This window comes from Halichoerus grypus, chromosome 12 (assembly GCF_964656455.1).
Source record: "Halichoerus grypus chromosome 12, mHalGry1.hap1.1, whole genome shotgun sequence".
NCBI lineage: Eukaryota > Metazoa > Chordata > Mammalia > Carnivora > Phocidae > Halichoerus > Halichoerus grypus.
In genome coordinates, this window is record NC_135723.1 from 4,511,301 (window position 1) to 4,529,425 (window position 18,125).

At 47.8% G+C, this 18,125-nt stretch overlaps 1 protein-coding gene across 2 annotated transcripts in view; it reads right to left on the reverse strand.

Moving 5' to 3' along the window:
- The window catches only part of DDC (dopa decarboxylase), an 82,419-nt gene extending 64,294 nt beyond the window's left edge, over window positions 1-18,125 (reverse strand). Inside the window, exons 1-2 of one of the 2 annotated variants that reach the window (XM_036115232.2) lie at window positions 18,004-18,125; window positions 6,968-7,132 (exon numbers count right to left, since the gene is read on the reverse strand). The gene's annotated coding sequence lies outside the window, so the exon portion shown is untranslated. The remainder of the gene's footprint in view (window positions 1-6,967; window positions 7,133-18,003) is intronic. The other variant, XM_036115226.2, reaches the window with a different exon arrangement.

Below are 18,125 nucleotides of genomic sequence, written 5' to 3' on the forward strand. Positions count from 1 at the left end.
GAGACTGACTTTAGCTCCCAATGCAACAGGGGAAGGTGGGGATTCATAGGCAACAGGTAGGGTAGGGAGTAGATGGAACATGACTCAGAGCAACTTGGTTGGGGGTCCAGGGTAGGGAAAGAAGAGCTCGACTGGATATCAAGGGTAGGGCCTTCCCTGATGAGCTGGCTGGCAGGATTCTTCGCCAAACCCGGGCTCAGCATGCCAAATTGAGTGTGAATGAAGATGGCTCACAGAAGCAGGACTGAAGTTTGCCCGAGGAGGGCGTCTTGGCAGAGGTGAGCCAGTCTGAGGATGCCTTTCCAGGCCTCGGTGCTCTCTCCAGTCTCCAGGATGCTTTCCTCAGAGCGCTCCCTGGTACATGAGTTAGATGTTTCCAGGTTGCTTCAAGATCGATTGGTAGAGCAAACCCTCAACTCCGTGTTATTGTCTGGGGATACATTTTGCATCTAGTGAATGCATGAGTCACAGCAACTGGGACATAAAGTACTCTAAGTTGCAGCAACAGTGAATGCTAAAAACCTGTGATCGCTGGAGTCCCCATTTGTGCTTATAAGCTCAGGGCCAAGGAGTGCTCTGCTTCTCATCCAGGATATCACAGCCAGACTTTCCAAAGGCTCTTAGCGCAAAGCCCCAAAGCTTTATCGGCATAACTTCTGGTTTATAATTCCCTGGGCCTGCAGGCTTTGAAACTGATTTTTCATTCAGAGTGACTGATTATTTCGAATTTTGCACAGATAGTAAACCTTGCTTATTAAAACCCCCAAATCAAAGTATTTCAAGTTGACATGATTCAAATGCAACTAAAACTGTATGGATTTGCAGGTCTTTTTTTGCTAGCTTGCTTTTCACTAAGCAATTTTACGTGCATGTCCCACGTTAATAAATACTTTTCCAGCATGTTCTTTCTCACAGTTGTTCGTATTTCACAGCTTACACGTGCTGTATTCACAGTACGCTTCAATCGTTGAACATTCCAAAGTGCTCTCCCAGAGGGAGTGTGTAACAATGCTCCGTTTGCCATGCTGTCACCAACACTGGGTTTGAGCAATCTCATTTTAAGCTTTACCGGCCTCACAGGTATCGATGATCCTGTTTTACTTGGTTTAATGAGGTTCGACGGGTTTCTCTTGCTTCTTTGCCATGTGGATTTCTTTTATGAAGTGCTTGTCCACTGCTTATTTAATTGTGAAAACTCTACTGTAACAGGTTCGCCCTTATGTCTGTGGTATATTTTGCAGACATTTTCTTCATTTTTTACTTGACCTAATTTTGCTGATAATTTTCTTCTGACCTATAAGAATTTCAATTTTTATGTAATCGAGTCTCATGATCTTTTCCTTTATGATTTGTACCAGGGGAATGACTATTAAAAATGCCCTGTGGGTGGGATGCTGGGCTGGCAGTCAGTTGAGCGTCCGCTTCTTGGTTTCGGCTCAGGTCATGATCTTGGGGTTCTGAGATCGAGCCCCACGTGGGGCTCCATGTTCAGCACAGAGTCTGCTGTGTTTCTGTCTCCCTTTCCCTCTGCCCCTCCCCCCTGCATTCTCTTTCTAAAATAAATAAATAAATCTTCAAAAAAATGCCCTGTGGAGTAAATATTCGGGCGATCTCTATGTGCCCTGCTGTGGATTAGCACAGGGAACTCGCAGAAGATCCAGCATGAGGAGCTGGGCACAATTAAGAAACACGCTTTGGTTCCCAGAGAATCAGCTGCTCCTTTCCAGCAGGAACAACACAGCACGGATGGTCAACACCGACGCCTCAGGAAAAATGGCCAGACACGCACACCAACTCACCCTCCGAAGAAATATTCCCAAATCGTAAGATGAGACTGGCTCATTATGTTCTAGCTGTTCTGCCATTAATTTGCCTATTATTTCCCACAAAGGCCTTTCCAGAAGGCTCTTAAGGCCGAAGCCTCAGAGAATCTCATGCTTCATTTTGTAGCTGTTTGATATCTCATGCCCCTAAGCTGGGCAAATATTGGCTGGAAGATGTAGACAGTGATAAAGTGGGTGACTGATGCCTCCCCAGGCCCTCCGAAGAGCTTCTGTGGACATAATCTGATCACCGGGCGGCCCAGTCCCAGTGATCGATGTGCAACCGTTGTCATGTTGCATGGGTGCAGGGACCCCAGCTCGTCCCTGGACTTCTGCACCCCGTGCATCCCCCGGCTTCCCAGTCAGTGCAGGGCAGGGCACAGCTCTGGCCCCACAAGCTCAGGCAGGTCTGAATTCCCCTGCACCCCCTCGTCCCTCCTGCCTGGCCCAGGGCTTATTTGGTTATGTGATTTATCATTCCACTGATATTCTCTGCCAACTGGGGCTTCCCCAAGCTGAGTCCTCAACTGTTGATTTTTGCTTTCTCAGGACCAAGCACTGACCCGGGGCCACACTGAGCACCTCGAATGCTTGCTGACTGAGAGGGATGAATGATTGAATATATGAATGGACAAACGGAACATCTGGTCCTGTAAACATTTCATTTCTGAAATATGCCCTGTTATACCCTACTCTTTACCTTTAAGACAGCCATAACCACGAGCCCATCACATATCTGCCACAGGAAAAGCCACAAGAGACAATGGTCCCAGGATGCCTGTGTGGCTCAGTCGGTGAAGCATCTGCCTTCAGCTCAGGTCATGATCTCAAGGTCCTGGGATCGAGCCCCACATTGGGCTCCCTGCTCAGCAGGGAGCCTGCTTCTCCCTCTCCCTCTGCCCCTCCTACCCTGCTCATGCTCGCTCTCTGTCTCTCTGTCTCTCAAATAAAGAAAAATATTTTTTAAAAAAGAGATAATGGTCCCTATGGAACCCTGACCCACCCTCGCCGGGGCCCCTCATGTCCCGTTCATGCTGAGCCTCTGGCCCTCCAGCCTCACTAACAACGCAGTTTGCCCAGCCTAGCCCTCAGTGTTCACCTTGGACTTGAGCTTCCCTGTCCTCTGGCTCCAGCAGTACCCCCAGAGTCTGGACCAACCTTGGCCACAGTGGTTTGGCCAGAACCCAAGCCAGGCCTCACACGGTGTCTCACAGGTCATGGGCGTCATGTAGCTGAGCGCCCATGGGACCTCAGTAATGACAGAGCTGAACTGGCTGGACGAACCAAGTCCACAGTTTGGGCGTCGGGGGGCGGGGGTGGGGAGTCAGTCCCTCTGGGAGGGCGAGGGACCCACTGCAAGGCGGTGCTCTGTCCCTGTCTATGGTTCTGCCTGCCAGGGCTCGGCAGCCATGGTCTTGTTCAAACTCTGGGACACTGGACACTGCAGCCTTTCCTGGCCTTCCTCTTCTAACTTGATAAAAAGAAAAGTGCTTACATTTTTTAATACACTATTCCAGGTAAAATGAACCATAATTAGGATTCAAAACACGCTTCTCCCCCCCGGGGACTGAGGCCTTGTCTCTTTCCCTCCAGCACATCAGTCTCAATCTAGGCACAAAAGTAATTGGACCAATTTTCCCCTGAATCACCTGGTTTCTTGATGAGCATTTTCTCTGTGGGTGCAGAAGCATAAATAACCCCAGCCCAAGAAATGCTTCTAACCCAGACCATGAGGAAGCTTCTGGCAATGAGAGCCTTCTAACAATAAGGGTGGCCAGGTCTCAGCTTGCCTTGAAAGAAATCCCCTACGCTCTTCCATAATGCGTAAGACTCTAGTTAACAAGTCATTCAGGAGCTGTGCGTCATTTAAATTAGCATTTTGTTCAGTGACTGTATAGTGTGTGAAGAATCTCAACAAGCCCCCAAAAGGCCACAGCCAGGGGCATGGCCATCTCCGGAGTCAGGCACATCCTCGCCCTTTCTGACCCTCTCCCAGCCCCGCACAAAGGCTCCTGGTGAAAAAGCTTACCTCTAAGGACTCTTGGGAGATTACATGGGATAATGAGTTAAGTGCCCCTCAGAGTTGGCATTCAGGTAAAACTTTTTATTAAAACTTGGGGAGGGAGCACCTGGGTGGCTCAGTCATTAAACATCTGTCGTCAGCTCAGGTCATGATCTCTAGGGTCCTGGGATGCAGCCCCCCATCGGGCTCCCTGCTCAGCGGGAAGCCTGTTTTTCCCTCTCCCCTGCTTCTGTTCCCCTCTCACCGTGTCTCTCTCTGTCAAATAAATAAATAAAATCTTCTAAAAAAATTTAAAAAAACTAGGGGAAATGGTGGTGGGATGGGGGCAGCGGGGGGAGGGCAGAGGAGATATATGAGAACTCCCTCCTCAATTTTCTTGCAACCCTGATATTGTTCTAAAAAACAGTCTATTTTTTTTTAATAAAAATAAATGTATTAACTGAGCAAAAGTACCTCATTTTGTGGGGTAGGAGAACCAGCAGCAACAGTTCCTCCCTCTCCTTTGGTGAAACATGATTTCACCTTTTTCTCCATATATGGTTCTCAAGCTCATCTGTTTACAAAATGGAAATCCCACTATACTGCAAATGCAGCTTCTTTTCTTTTTTAAAAAATTCAATTAATTAACATGTAGTGTATTGTTAGCCTCAGAGGTAGAGTTCAGTGATTCATCAGTTGCGTATAACACCCAGCGCTCATTCCATCAAGTGCCCTCCTTAATGCCCACAAGAGGAAATTTGGAAGGAACCCAAATACGTAGAGGTTAAAGAGCATCCTACTAAAGAATGAATGGGTCAACCAGGAAATTAAAGAAGAATTAAAAAAAAAATTTCATGGAAACAAATGAAAACGAAAACACAACAGCTCAGATCCTTTGGGATGCAGCAAAGGCGGTCCTAAGAGGGAGGTATATAGCAATACAGGCCTTTCTTAAGAAGCAAGAAAGGTCTCCAATATACAACCTAACCCTATACCTAAAGGAGCAGAGAAAGAACAGCAAATAAAGCCCAAATCCAGCAGGAGAAGAGAAATAATAAAGATCAGAGCAGAAATCAATGAAATAGAAACCAAAAGAACAGTAGGACATATCAATGAAACTAGGAGCTGGTTCTTTGAAAAAATTAGTAAGATAGATATACCCTGGGCCAGACTTATCAAAAAAAAAAAAAAAAAGAGAGAGAGAGAGAGAGAGAGAGAGAGAAAGGACCCAAATAAAAGCACAAATGAAAGAGGAGAGATCACAACCAACACCAAAGAAATACAAACAATTACAATTATAAGAACATATTATGAGCAACTATATGCCAATGAATTAGGCAATCTGGAAGAAATGGATGCATTCCTAGAAACATATAAACTACCACAACTAAAACAGGAAGAAATAGAAAACCCGAACAGACCCATAACCAGCAAAGAAATTGAAGCACTAATCAAAAATCTCACAGCTTCTTTTCAACCCCTGGCACTCTGGGTTGTGCTCACGGACGCGTCAGATTGCACAATGAGACGTGGGCACGGGACTGGGGCAGGGCTTAGGGCTCAGACCTACTTTCCTACAACTGCTCCTCTTGGAACCCGCGATTCAGAGCCTTTGCTCTACACGCTTAGCCCCACACTCCTCCAGAAAGATGTCTTAACAAGTCAGTCTTGCATTAAGACCTTATGGTAGTAAGGCCCTCTGCACACAAGGTCTAAAAGCTACCAAGAAACTCCATAGACTCACTCATGTGGGAGGAGAAGCAACCACGCTAGAAGGTGTGCCCGGGAGGTGCGGTGCATGCAGGAGAGAGTGTGGACTCTGAATTCAGAGTCCTGGGTTTGCACCTTATCTTCACTGCTTATTAACTTGGTGACATCTGGTAACGGAGGAAGGCCAGTTAACCCCTTGGAGCCCCCATGCCCCATTCCCACCCAGATCGGAGGGATGTGGGGAGCAGATTGTGCTCCCTGAGGTGGGACCCAGGTCATTATGCAAAGTGGAGACCTGGTCAGGCTTGCCCAGGCAGAGCTGACACCGGGAAGAGCCTGGGCCAGTGTCACAACGAAAGCGGACACCTCTGTCCTCCAATCTCCCACCAGCGCCTCCCACTGGCAAAACTTACAGGATCCAGGTGCCTGGGAGCCGGGGTCGGGAGGGAAGGGGCAGGACTAGAGACCCAAGCCCAAGATGGGCTTCCCAACTCATTTAAAGCTTTGTTATGCCTGAGCGATCGCCACCCTAATTTTACAGGTGGGAGATCTGAAATGTTAGGGCCTGGAGATGTCACGACCCTTCCCAGATGTGAAGCAAGTGATGGCAAAGCTTTCCTAGCACTCTGTCCTTCATGCCAAAGCGCCCTTCCCTCTAACTCCGATAATCGAGGCAGGTACCTCATATGACACATGGACCACTGTCTTCCACTCAGTTACCAGTTACTTTCATGTACATTGGGGTGTCCTTGTTGAAATAGGGACTCTCATCGGTCAGCATTTTTATTAGCTCACAGGTGAAGCTCGTGGCTTGTATTCTTATTAATCTTCGTAATAACCTTGTTAGGACCATTACCATCCCCTCGAACAAACGGAAAGGCCCTTGGCACCGAGAGGCTAGGGACACAGCTGGACCCAGCACCCTGGGCCTGGCCCCTCCTGAATGTACTGGACTCAAGCACAGGTTTCGCACATCCCCAACAACCCTGGCCAGGGTGTGGGCTGACAAACCCTGAGAAAGACAGGACTAAATTCAGGAAACCGGTCTCTCCCTGAGCCTCCAGTGGTGAGTTCCCAAATGCCCCCGAGGGATCTCTATGGGGTGTTCGTGCTTGCCAGGCCGAGTGGCGGGTGACATGTTCGTATCATTCCGGTTCCTCTGGAAAGGAAATGACAGCGTGCGAAAGAACGGAAAACTTTACACCTCTTAATTCCATTCGGGAACTGACATCTTTGAGGGACAAATTCAATAGGAAAACACAGCGACGTGCCTCATGACGGCAGCAGCAGACGAGGGACGAGCACACCGAGACGTCTGCCCAGCAGGTGTTAATAAGGTACCCGTGTGCACTCTATGAACATAATGTTGCTTACTATACTTGGGCAAATGGGAAACATAAGTGAAAAAAGAGGTACCAAATAACACACATACCTTGGTGACCACTGGCCAAATTGTCCAAGATCAGGCGTAAATCGGAATAATATCAACAAGTTGGTTGCCGCGGTATTTTTCTTCTGAAATTGCTTAAAGTGTCAATTTCCCGGGCAGTTTCACGTCTCAGGATACGTTCGCAGGGATGCAGGTAGAAGCAGCAATCTGTTCCCATGAGAGTAAAAGAGAAATCATGACACAGATTTCTCTATGGGTCCTGCCCATGAGCATCATCATCCAGGAAAACACTGAGGCTCGGTCTTTGTCCTGGGCGGGGATTTCCTCCTGTTTGCCCTGCACTACCCTGGGGTTCTGTCACCGCCAGATGACCCAGCTGGGTCAGGATTGTGTTCTAACGTGATGATTTCCTAACATCAGTAGCAAAACAAATGTCAGACGCAGACAGCCTTAGAGTCCGGGGGGCCTTCTACCTGCAACATCTCGCTGCCTGGTCTACAGGGGAGGAAGCAGACAGCCTCTCGGAGCAGAGCCGGGACTCAAGCCCTTCTGTCTACTCTGATCCCAGAGGCACGTTCTTCCTCCTCCTCCAGGCTGCTAAGAGGAAGAGCATAGTCCTGTGCAACGGCAGGCTTGGATCCGGTTCTGTTCAGTGTAGCAGGGAACCTCTCTAATGCCAGCCAAGCTGGTCAGACAGGAGGAGGCTTCCTGGGTGTCCAGCACAGACCGGGTAGAACCCCCCTGCCCATCAGCTCATGCCTTTGCAGGTTAATGATTATGCACCCTCTTTTAGAATTCTTGGTATAATGGCCATCTTCCAGGCCGGAGGTGGGGACGTGGAGAGGTCAGGTGGCTTGGCCACAGGCACGTCCAGCAAAGAGCTGGAACCAGCCCATTGTGTTCCCCTTGGTCGTGACCCCCAGCGAAGCAAGAGAGGCCTTGTGAGCTGCCTGGACCCGTATGGCCCCTTGGGGGCGTTTGGGAACTCACCACTGGAGGCTCAGGGAGAGACCGGTTTCCTGAATTTAGTCCTGTCTTTCTCAGGGTTTGTCAGCCCACACCCTGGCCAGGGTTGTTGGGGATGTGCGAAACCTATGCTTGAGTCCAGTACATTCAGGAGGGGCCAGGCTCAGGGTGCTGGGTCCAGCTGTGTCCCTAGCCTCTCGGTGCCAAGGGCCTTTCCGTTTGTTCGAGGGGATGGTAATGGTCCTAACAAGGTTATTACGAAGATTAATAAGAATACAAGCCACGAGCTTCACCTGTGAGCTAATAAAAATGCTGACCGATGAGAGTCCCTATTTCAACAAGGACACCCCAATGTACACGGAAGTAACTGGTAACTGAGTGGAAGACAGTGGCTTTTATCATTTGCTCACATTTTAAATTTAAACTTATTTTAAATTGAAATTTAAAATTTTTAAAATTTTTATCACTTTCATTCATGGTAATTGCTATTCTGACAAGTTTATACAAGAACCATCCAGTAATTCCAATTTTTAATGTCCCCCCATCTGTTTTCCTTTTATTTCATGTTCTTCCAGAAGACACTTTCCTTGCTTGGAAAGCACCTCTCCTCCCCTTTAAAACTCTCACCCCCTTTCTCTTGCTCTCTTGTAGTCATATTAATAGGTCACAAAAGGCCACCATCATCTCTGCCTTTTCCATAGACTCAAGACTATTAAATTATGTTCTAGTTGGTTGCTTTTCTCATAATAGCAGTCACGTCCTCTGGTTAACTCACGTATTGATTTATCATCTATTTCAAATACATGACACCTGCCATCGTGAGTCTGTTTAGTTGGCTTTGGCACACTCTTTGGGGAGTCTCCGTTTTTTTCATAAATCAAGCCAGTGGTAAATATTGACTGTGGACTCTCTCTTACTCCTTGGAGGTGGTTGCTGGCCTGTTCCCAGTGTTGCTAAGAAATCTGTGTTTGAGGCTTCCCCAAGTCAAAGCTCAAGAACACGTTGACCCAGGACTGCCCTATCCTATTGTTCGAAAAACCAGATGCCCAACTTCCAGGCTTGTTGTATGCCGTATCTCAGGAATCCTGCCCGTGAGTATTACTATCGCCGTTTGACCAAGGTTCAGAGGGGCTGGTGCCCCGACCAAGGCTATACAACCGGTAAGGGGAAGCAGTGGGGGCTGGAGTTTCGGATGCTGAAGGCACCCTCCTCCCTTGACAGGCCGGGGGGCCATGCACTCCTGAGCCACCTGCCGCCTCTGCCCACCCAGAGGAGGCTCTGATCTGGGCTGGGGGGGGCAGCACCTGCAATCCAGAGTGTGGTCTGGGTGCTGCCGGTTCACCGCACGGCAGAGCAGGTGCATAGGTGAAAGTTCTGACCTGAGCCCCCACCTGGGCAGAAATGGGCAGAGGCTAGACCAACTCCGCTGTCCTCCGTGGCCCGGAGAAGTGCCTCCCCCACCTCCTCCAGACCCAAGCAAATGCTGAAATAGTCACTCTACACAGGGTAGCGATGTCCTCCCAATCTTCACGTCAGCCTTGCAGGGTAGCAATACTATCCCCGCTCTAGAAATGAGGAAATGGGCTCAGGGAAGCAGGGGGCTGGTCTCAGCGCACTCGGCTACAGGCAGTTTCCCCGGTGGGTTTGTGCACTCGGAAGACCAGACCGGTTCCTCTGAGGCCTTGTGCCTATGCTCTGCTCCCTTATGCCCTGAGCATCCTCCTCCAGAAATGCTGATGAGCACCTTGAGACACTTCAGGACCTCTCTTATGCACAAAGTCTAATTTTCCTGGGGTCTTTCCCCAAACTTGCCGCCAGACTGAGTTTCCAAGGTTACAGGGTAAAACCTTCAGAATGATCCGCATCCTCGAGAGGGGAAAACAGATGTAAATAAATCCCCCAGCTACTTATCTGGATTTGTAAGGGTTTGGCAGGGTTGTTGTTGTTTTTAAGCATTTTCGTCAAATTGGCCGTGCGCAGAAGCGCCCCCACCACGTGTCCAGAAGAAGAGAAAGAGGTTGCGGTAAAGGACACAATTTTCTCCCTTTCAGAACCATCCAGATACTCCTTGTGTTGCCTATGTGTCAGCCACTCCAGGATGTCCTCTGTCTTTGCCCGGGGACTGCACAGGCTGCCCCCCCCCCCCCCCGGCAGAGAGGGTCTGTTTCTCTCCAGCAGCCTGGGAAACCCGAAGAGGCCAGCTTTCATGCTGCAAGGGGCATCTTTGCTTTCGGTTCTGTTTCAGAGGGGAAAATGCTGCCCGTTTAATGAGAAATCAAGTGGGAGCACCCAGGTCTTGGAGCCTTTGAGAGAGAAATAAGATTGGGGGGCGGGGGGAGCCCAGATCACTTGCTTGAACTTCCCTTTGGAAACTGGAGAGAACAATATTCCCCGGGGCAGGGGAAGCACTGAGCAGCATTTCAACCCCCTCCCACATCCCCACCTGCAGGTGACTGGCTTGTTAATACTACAGCTCCCATTATTGACCACCTACTGCGTGCCCCGCCCCTTACAAACATCAGAGCAGGTGTTTACAACCATCTTTCGGGAGGACTGTCAGCTCTCCTGCACGCTGAGGACAGGAGCCCGGGCAGGGGATGTTCTGTGTCCTCCATGCAGCCTGGGTCCACCTGGTTCCCTGCCACCTCCTTTCCCACCCCATCTCCTGGCCTCCGTGGGCTCCACATGCACCAGGAACCAGCCCGGAAGCTCATTTCCACTCGCTTTGTTGTTATCGTGGCTCAGAGAACACGGGCTAAAAAAACCATCCGAAGTTTCTGCTTCTTTCCCTGACCTGTTGCTGAGAGACACACACAAAGGCAGGTGACTTCAGTTGGCACCTATGTCTGTAAAAAGTTCCTATAGTGTGCCCCACCAGGCCACAGCTGGATGCCGAGCCGTCCCAAGCCGGCCAGAGGAAATCCACCCAGCTGAAAGCAACAGGCAAACCTCTGGTCCCCAGACCCCAGGGTCACAGCCATCCAGGAGCTGGACTCTCCAGTGGGGCTGGTCCCCCAGGCTACAAGGACAAAGAGCTGTACTCACAGGCAGCCCCGAGGTGCTTGCTCCCTCTCTCTCTCTCTCTCTTCTCTCTCTTCTCCTCCGTGACAGTTAAAAGGCACAGAGGATGTGATTGTCATTTATATAGACAGAGTGTCCGCCTCCCCAAAGCCAATCAGAGCAGCTTGCTCTGCTTATTTCCCCCGCAGCATCTCCCACCTCCCGCCCTCCGTCTCCCCACCCCGGACTCGAGGGCCGGGTGGGGGCAGAGCAGGACCACGGAGACAGTGGAGACCGCAGGGGCCAAGCCCATCAGTCCAGATCAGACAGCAGCAGAGGCAGGTGAGAATTTGACCCAATTCATGTGATTCAAAATCCCGTTCTTTTAACCCCGAAGCCTACCAGCATTCAAGACACAAATTTCTTTGTTTTTTTCTTTTTGTTTTGTTTTGTTTTTAGAGGAGAACATTTTTAAAAACACCTATTGAAGATAGATTTTCCAATGGTTTATAACCGGTGTGCGGTAATGCACTGGCTTTTTTTTTTTTTTTTAATTGAGGTATAATTGACATAAGATATTATGTTACTTTTAGGCACACGGTATAGCGATCGGACATTTGTAAGTGTGGTGAAAGGATCATCAGCCTGAGTCTACGCACCCCGTGTCACGGCTCCAAGTTGATAGCATATGATCAACTGTACCCCCACGCTGCCCATTACGGCCCCATGACTTCCTTCTTTTATAGCTAGAAGTTGGCACTTCTTGACGCCCTTCGTCCATCCCCCGCCCCCATACCCTCTGGCAACTGCCAATCTGTTCTCTGTATCTAGGGAGTCTGGGTTTTGTTTTATTTGATCTGTGTTGAGATTCCACATATGAGTGAGGTCACATGGTATTTGTCTTTCTCTGACTTATTTCACTTAGCATAATGCCTCAAGGCCCATTGCAAATGGCAAAATTTCTTGGGCTTCCTTTCTCCTTCACTCCCTCAGGCAGGCTGATCAGTGCAGGACGCAGGGCAGGGTTCATTTCTCTTTTAAGGTGTGCACACAGCCCCGGGGCCTTGGAAAGGGGGCCTGGCAGAGCCCACCCAGGTCAGGAGGGGCATGCAGTTTCCTCTGCTCTCACCACACGCATGCACACACACACACACACACACACACACACACACACACACACGCAGCGTGCAGTATGCTGCTGGCCAGGGGCAGAGGCCTTGGAGGGGAGGGGTTGGGCCTACAGCAGGGGGGCAGTGGGGCTGATGGGGAGCTGGTGAGGAGCCCAGCGCCTGGTGCGCGGCTCCCTCCCTCCCTCAGTGGCTGGGTGAGGGCAGGAGGCTGGGATGCTGCTCGTCCCCCAGCCCTGAGAAGGGCTACTGCAGACAAGAGGCAGGCAGGACCAGGCACTCTGCGGAAGACAGACGAACCTAGCCGGGTCTGCGGCAGGTGGCTGGGGTCTGACAAGCACCCCCCCCCCCCCCCGCACACTGCTTGGTAAACCCTGGATGAAGACAGGGAGGCTATGCAGAGAAGGACAGAGGTATGGTGAGGGGCTGACCCCAGCACAGACCTCTGGACAACGGGGTGTGAGAATCAAGTGAAATCCTCCATTCCATAAAGAGTCACTGTAATAATATCTAGCATTTGGGGCCCCTGGGTGGCTCAGTCGGTTAAGCATCTGCCTTCAGCTCAGGTCATGATTTCGGGGTCCTGGAATGGAGCTCAGCAGGGGAGTCTGCTTCTCCCTCTGCCTCTGCCCCTCCCCCCAGCTCATGCTCTTCCTCACCTCTCTCTCTCTCTCAAATAAATAAAATCTTAAAAAAAATACATTTATAAAGGTTTCATTGCAGGCATTTCCACATAAAATCATCCAGTCCCTCCTAACTACTTCATGAAGTAGATATTCTCATCCCCATTGTACAGATGAGGAAGCTGAGGCCCAGGGAGGTTAGGAAATATGGTAAGGTCACACAGCAAGCATTCGTCACCAGCAGGCCAGGCTGCCCTCATGCTGGACACAGCAAATCGGCTTGCTGGGTGGCATTCCAGGAGGGGACGCAGACCATGAAAGAACGAGCAGAGAGAGAAATCCACAGCTGTCCACTGTGCCCAGTGCTGCAAAGCTGGTTAAGAGGACACAGGCCAGGCAGGAGGCCTGAAGCCGGGGACTAAGGCTGTGTTTGGAGAGAAAGCAAAGTCATTGAAAGGTCTGAGGCAACGAACTGCCCTGCCTAACGTAAGTGTTTAAAAGAAGACAGAGCGGGTGCCTGGGTGGCACAGTCAGTTAAGTGTCTGACTCTTGGTTTCAGCTTAGGTCATAATCTCGGGGTTGTGAGATCGAGCCCCTTTTGGGCTCTGCGCTCAGTGGGGAGTCTGCTTGAGATTCTCTTTCTCCCTCTGCCCCTCCCCCACCCCTGCCGCTTTCTCTAAAATAAATAAATTATTTAAAAATAAAAATAAAAAACAAAAAGAAGACACAGCACAGGGTTAAGACCTCAGGCTCCAGAGGCTGGGCTTGCATCGGCCTCCACCGCCCGTGCGGAGTAACGGTGGCCAGCTGGTTTGCCCACCCACAGCGATCATGGCGAGACAGGACTTACATTAGGAACAAGACAATAGGAGTGACTCTAACAAAACCTAACAAAAGACTCGCAGGACCTGGATGAAGAAATTTATAAAAGCTTATGGGAGCCATTAAAGTAGACCTAAATAAATGGGCATAAATTCCTGTTCAATATTGTAAATATTTCCATTTTCCTCAAAGTGATTAGCAGATTCAATACCATTCTCATCTGAATCCCAACACAGATATTTGACTCTAAAATATAAATGCCAAGGCAGAAGTCTAAGAAGAGCAGCATACTCTCGAGAAAGAAGGGTATTACCTGATCTACACTTATCAAGACAGATGAAGCTGTACACAAATGTCATGATTCTGATGCAAGATAGACACCTGACCAGTTAAACAGAATAGAGAGCCTGGAAAAAAATCCCGCAAATATATGGACAATTGACAAATGTGGACTTGCAGATCAATAGAGAAAGAATAGATTATTAAGTGATTGTGGGCAACTGGTCACCTACTTGGGAAAAAAAATGAAGTTAACCCTGTTGCTCAATCCAAATACAAAAATAAATTTCTGATAGATTAAATCCTTCACTGTGAAAGGCAAACTTTTTAGGACAACAGAAGTGCATTTTTATGACGTTGAGCAGGAAGGATTTCTTAAATGATTCACTCAATCAGTTAACCATAAAAGATGGACAAATGTCACTACATTACTATTAAAAATATTTGTTCTCGGGCGCCTGGGTGGTTTAGTTGGTTGAGTGTCCGGCTCTTGGTTTCATTTCATGGGTCGTGAGATCGAGCCCCATGTCTGTTCCACGCTCAGCACAGATTCTGCTTGGGATTCTCTTCTTCCTCCCCCCCACCGCCCGCACCCCCGCCCTGCCATCTCTCTCTCAAATAAATAAATATTTACAAAAAAAAAAAAGATTCCACATGTGCTTGGCACTGTTCTAGGGCCTCCGTGACATTTAACAGGAGCAGTTGTAAACGTCCTCATCTTGTTGACTTTGAAAAGAATGCTTCTAACATTTCACTCTTAGTAACAGGGTTTTGTTGGAAAATCTTTATTAGGAGGTTTCTTCTATTCCCACTTTTATAATAAATTGGTGTTTAATCTTATCAAAGTATTTTCTGCACCAAAAGAGAAGAAAATCAGATAGTTTTCCTCCTCTAAATTGTTAATATGATAAATGTCATTAATACATTTTCTAATTTTCAAATACCCTTTTATTCTTGGGTTAAAACTATGGTGTGTTAAACATTTGCATAGAATTTTTACTTCCTTCCCATGAATAAAACTGTAATTCTTCTTGCTAATATGGCTTTTCTCTAGTTTTAGAGTCAGATTCTATGATCTCATAGACTGGGGATAATCCCTTCTTTTTTAATTCTCTGAAGCAGTTTGTATAATTTGGAAATTTGGAATTACCCAGCCACTGAGAGAGTGTGACAAATCATACATAAAAATCATTTGCCCCTCCTCCCATGTTTGAGGAAATATTTTTTAACAAATCAATTTATTTATTATTCAGGATTATTCAGTAGGATTTCTATTTCTCCTTGCTGTTATTTCAAATGTAAATGTAATTTACAATTTTTACATTTAATGACAAGGGTTTGTCTGTTTTAATAATATACTCATTATCATTTTGCTTGGTTGAATCTATAATGATGTCCCCTTTTCTTTTTAAGATTTATTTTTTAGTTTTATTTTAGAGAGAGAGAGTACATGAGCAGGGGGAGGGGCAGAGGGAGAGGGAGAGAGAGAATCCCAAGCAGACTCCCCACTGAGTGTGCAGCCTGATGTGGGGCTGGATCTCACAACCCTGAGATCATGACCTGAGCTGAAACCAAGAGTTTGGACACTGAACCGACTGAGTCACCCAGGCGCCCCTCTAATGATGTCCCCTTTTCTTACGATATTATTTATTTATTTTCCTCTCTTCTCGTCTTTAGTTGGTATTGAAATCAAGACCTGAGCTGAGATCAAGAGTCGGATGCTCAACCAACTGAGCCACCCAGATGCTCCAGAACTATTTCTCTTTTATTACTTTTAAAAAAGAAAAACTTTCGGCTTTGTTGATCTGCCTTCATCTACCTTTATTTTCTTTTTCATTAATTTTTCCTCTTAATCTTTATGATTGCCTATGTTCAATTATCCTCATTCTGTTATTTTTCTAGCACCTTTAGTTGAGTGATGGTCTCAATTTCTGTCCTTTTTCAATTTCTAATATGAGCCTTTAAACCTACATGCTTTCTTCTATGTACTGCTTCCAATACGTATCTCAAGCTTAAAATAAGCATTTATTTCTGAGTATTATTTCATTTCCATTATATTTTTTCCCTGATGTGTCAGTTACGTGGTAGCTCTTCAAAAAAAAAAAAAAAGAAAACTCCAGACATATATAGCAATTTTTACTTTTTAAAAAAATCTGAACTGAACTGAATTGAACTGAACTGAACAGAATTGAATTGAACTGAATGGAATTGAACTGACCTGAATCGGAGTGAGAGAACTTGCTGGTATGATAGCGATTCTCTGACAGGTGTTGAGATTTAGGCGATGGCCTGTTACATCCTCAATTTTTGTCACATCTCACGTGCACTTGAGAAGAAAGCGTATTTTCTAGCTATCTGGTGAGGGGTTCTATTTATGTCCAATACTCCAAGGTGGTCACTTACTGAAATTCCCCAAATCTCATATTTTTGTTCCCTTGATCAATCATCCAGTTTACTATCACCGCTAAGGATGTGTTGAAAATTTCCATTATGATGGTGAGTTTGTTGATCTCTCCCACAGTTGTGCCAAGATTTGCTTAATATATTTAAGGTATATTTATATTCCTCCACTAGGTTTATCCATGTCTAGAGCTGTATCATCTTCTTGGTGGACTGAACCTTTTATCATTTTATGTAGCCATAAACTACTTTAATAGATTACTTGTTAATGACCTTGTTAAATGTGAGTACACTGTTGTTCCTCCTCAATCTTAGCTATGATTGGCATCCTTGAGCCTCTCTCCTGCCGCTGGAGGCTGGGCTGCGGTGAAGCTCAGGGACGGTACCCCATGCAGGTGGCTGTATTTCTTCACATGCTATTTAGTCACTTTTAAAAGTCTGGAAGTCATAATTTAAATTTCAAGCAGCACCAATTTCAACCAGCACGTTCCTGGTTCCAAAATGTCTCTATCCACTCTGTGAGGATGTCCAGAGTGAGAGTTCTAGGGTACCCCTCTAGCCCACATTTCCATGCAGCTGAGCCCTAAGAACAAGTGCAAGGCTAAACCCTGGAATGACTTACCCCAGCAGTAAGAGTGCCACTTGTCACCTCCTGGACCCAACACTCTGGCTCGCTAGGTTGACTGAGAGCAGGGCAGACTGCCTTCAGCGGTTCAGCATGCTCTGGTAAGGGACCCTCAGAACTGGAAGCACTGGGCCCCCAAGGCTGTCCATGGGGAAACATGTCTAGATAATGCCTACTGTGCCCTCAGGCCACCATGGAAGCCCAGGGCCTTCGACCCTGTGTCCAGTCCTGCACTTGCCACCTTCCCGTTGTGCCTTGACATTCCTCACCTCCACACTTCCCATCCGCCTCCTGCCAATAGTCCTGCATCTCTGGTCCTTTCCCTCCAGACCCCACTTCCTGCCCTCTGAGGGGCTCATGTGATTACTCTCATGCCTAGGACATGGTAAGTGCCTTAAAAGTGCAATGCTTTCCGAGAAGGGCAGGAGCCAGGCTGTGCCATAACAACATCCAAGTGCCAATGTCATGGTCACAAGCCAGGAGGCCTTGCACGACTCTCCTCCTCACCTCTCCTGACTCAGTTTCTCATGTGTCCAATGTGGATATGTTAAAGATGAAGAAGGTGAATCCCAGCACACACTAAACACTCAGAAGCATTGTTTTAACTCCAGCCTGATGGATAAGCAATGATCTTCTCAAGAATGGTATCTTCTGATGGGACTGTGATCAGCACGGCAAGTTGGCAGGGAAGACCCTTCAGTTCTCCTCAAATCACACTGCACAGGTAGACTCTGAATTTACATCTGATGCTCCGGATGTTACAGGTAAGGGAAGAGTCACCATTTCTCTATCACCTCTCAAGTGCCACATATTTTCCAGACATTATGAGATTGAATCCTCACAATTACCTGACAGGGTGGCTGCTAGAAAAATCCCCATTGGAGAGAGAAAGAAACAGAGACCCAGAGGAACAAAGGACCCAAGACCACAGTGGAAGCGAGTGGTAAGGATAAGACGTGCCCATGTCTGTCCTGTTTTTGCTTTTGAGTGACAGGCAGGAAATCCTCCCCAGCACCTCCTACCTGGCCACACATGAGCTGCACATGGGACTGTGTGCGTGTGAGCACCTAGGGTCAGTCCTCCTGGCCCCAACAGCCCTAACAGCACTTGACCAATAGTGATGTCCAGTCCTCCGGTGATCTAACATTAAGCAAACATTCAGTACCTTGGGACCGAGAGTCAAGGTTGCAATTTCCAACAATAACCGTCTGATTAAGTATGAAGCCAGGGACTTACTTGCTGGGAATCCTACTTCCTTCTGAGTCTATTTTCCCTCAGGAGACTCGCTGGCTCTGGGGGTTGAGGAAAATGTGGCCAAGCAGTGTTCAGACAGGTCACTCTTGTAGCTTGAGATCCAG